This window comes from Caenorhabditis briggsae, assembly GCF_000004555.2.
Source record: "Caenorhabditis briggsae complete genome, chrV, whole genome shotgun sequence".
NCBI lineage: Eukaryota > Metazoa > Nematoda > Chromadorea > Rhabditida > Rhabditidae > Caenorhabditis > Caenorhabditis briggsae.
In genome coordinates, this window is record NC_013488.2 from 17,124,095 (window position 1) to 17,127,198 (window position 3,104).

Here is a 3,104-nt window from a genome sequence, read left to right on the forward strand (position 1 = left end):
GATTGAACTTGGATTCGTCGCTGAACACGTGATTAGCCCAATCCTGACGTCCCCAGTGGAGATGAGCTCTGGCCCATGCTACGCGGGCGATTCTGTTCTTCTTGCTGATCGATGATTTCTTAGCTGGCCGTCGTCCATGGAGTCCAGCATCTTGAAGACGTCTTCTGACGGTTCTCAGGGATGGTGTGACTTCATTTGGAGTCTTCACGACCATCTGAATGTCCGTAGAACTCCTCTGGGGATCCTCTCTTGAAGCTCGGACGATGTTCCGATCCATGTTCTTCGACGTGATACGCGGTCTTCCAGGCGATTTTCGCTCCACCAAGGCTCCCTAAACATTTTTTCCATAACTATACTATTTTTGAATATTACCTCATCCCGAAACTGCTTCAAGATCTTCTCGATGGCACGTTTAGTAACATTGAACTGCTGCACCAAGAGGTCCTTGGAACATCCACTTCTGAAGCCGATGACGATGGCTTTACGGATGTCCTGAGAGATGTTTTTTTTTTCCGAGGGGTCTGGCCATGTCTGTAAACAGTTTTAAATACATAGGAGCCAAAACCAACATTCTTAGAAACCATAATATTCAAAAATATAAAAATATGAAAAAAGTGAAAAAACGAAAAAATTGAAAAAAACAAAAAATTTCTGAAAATGATGCAATTTTCTTGTACGCAATTTGTCGTCACCGTGTACGACATGCACAGTAAAATTTTCAGATCGATCCCTTAAGTTTCAGCAAAGTTACTCTCAAAAAATCGTTTGCGAATACCTTTTTGGCCAGTACTGTATAGGGGTTCATGAATTTAACATTTTTGGGAAACAATTGAAATAAGTAAGCTTTCCATCTCGGGCGAATTTCACCCGCCCGACCCGTCCGGGTGTTTTTGAAACGCCCGAATTAAATGACGTTTATTTTTACAAAAAAAAAAAGAAAAAATTGTTCAATCTATCGATGAAATTATAAGAAAAACATTTAATCAGCGTGAAATGATTGAGTTGGCCCACGAAAACGGGCGTATATGGCGGGTGTAGGGCGGCCCGTTATTAGGGCGGGTGTAGGGCGGCCCGTTATTAGGGCGGGTGTAGGGCGGCCCGTTATTAGGGCGGGTATAGGGCGGCCCGTTATTAGGGCGGGTGTAGGGCGTTTTCGGGCGGCCCGCACGAGATGGGAAGCTTAGAAATAAGTCTCGTAACTCAAGGGCACGACCTATATTTGAACACGTATATGTACGTTATTCGGTTTGATAAATTTGATAGGCATGGTCCACCGAGCACTTTTTTTTTCAAAATTTGGCATTTTTTGAATTTAATGGAACTGGAAATTTTCATATTTTCTATTTTCCTTTTTCTTTTTTAAGATGGAGCATAGATGCAGTGAACAATAATGCTTAGCAACTTATCATCTTTTGAATAAGAAAAAAGTTTAAACATCTACCATGCAAATGAACAGAGTTATGGTTGCTCGAATGGTACCGACTCAGAACCCACGAAAAATCATAAAATACCTCGTCATTTGAATAGACCTTCACGAGGGCCGCTGTAATTTCTAGGTTTTACTAGGTAGTCTGTGTACTGCTATTTAACATAGGTTTCATCAAAATCCCAGTGTAACATTTGGGATACTTCCCGTGTTAGTCGGAAAAAAAGTTCGGGAAAATGTTCAAAAAAAATAAATTTCGGGAAATTTTTTTTTCGCGACCAATTTTTCCATACCATTTTTCGCGACCTAAAATTTACAAATTTCCTCATGTGTTAGTGGGATGATAAAATAGAAGATTTGGTAGAGGGATTGGAGGAGTTGTTGGTAGATAACCTTGAGAAAATTTGGACCCTATGGGAATCTTCCCATAGACTAGCATCTCAATCCAGTGTTCATATCCCAGCCAAGGGGAGGTGCTAAGAAGGTAGAGACCAACGTTTCTCAAGGTCATCTGGATGACCTGCCTCCTCCTGCCATCCCCTCTAACACATCTTCCATTCGAACATTCCATTCCTTCTTCATACCATGCATCTACCTGCCAATCGATTCAATGTTCCTCAACTTCCAACTTTAGTTTTTCAGAACTTAATGGAAAACTTTAACCCTATTGAATTGTGAGTTGTTCTTCATCAATATCTATAAAAAACTAATTTTCAGGTTCAACATCTCCCAATGCTCTAGAAAAATGGGAAAGAACATCAAACTTGCTGGAACACGAAAATACATATAGAGGTATTTTATGATTTTTCGTGGGTTCTGAGTCGGTACCATTCGAGCAACCATAACTCTGTTCATTTGCATGGTAGATGTTTAAACTTTTTTCTTATTCAAAAGATGATAAGTTGCTAAGCATTATTGTTCACTGCATCTATGCTCCATCTTAAAAAAGAAAAAGGAAAATAGAAAATATGAAAATTTCCAGTTCCATTAAATTCAAAAAATGCCAAATTTTGAAAAAAAAAGTGCTCGGTGGACCATGCCTATCAAATTTATCAAACCGAATAACGTACATATACGTGTTCAAATATAGGTCGTGCCCTTGAGTTACGAGACTTATTTCTAAGCTTCCCATCTCGTGCGGGCCGCCCGAAAACGCCCTACACCCGCCCTAATAACGGGCCGCCCTATACCCGCCCTAATAACGGGCCGCCCTACACCCGCCCTAATAACGGGCCGCCCTACACCCGCCCTAATAACGGGCCGCCCTACACCCGCCCTAATAACGGGCCGCCCTACACCCGCCATATACGCCCGTTTTCGTGGGCCAACTCAATCATTTCACGCTGATTAAATGTTTTTCTTATAATTTCATCGATAGATTGAACAATTTTTTCTTTTTTTTTTTGTAAAAATAAACGTCATTTAATTCGGGCGTTTCAAAAACACCCGGACGGGTCGGGCGGGTGAAATTCGCCCGAGATGGAAAGCTTACTTATTTCAATTGTTTCCCAAAAATGTTAAATTCATGAACCCCTATACAGTACTGGCCAAAAAGGTATTCGCAAACGATTTTTTGAGAGTAACTTTGCTGAAACTTAAGGGATCGATCTGAAAATTTTACTGTGCATGTCGTACACGGTGACGACAAATTGCGTACAAGAAAATTGCATCATTTTCA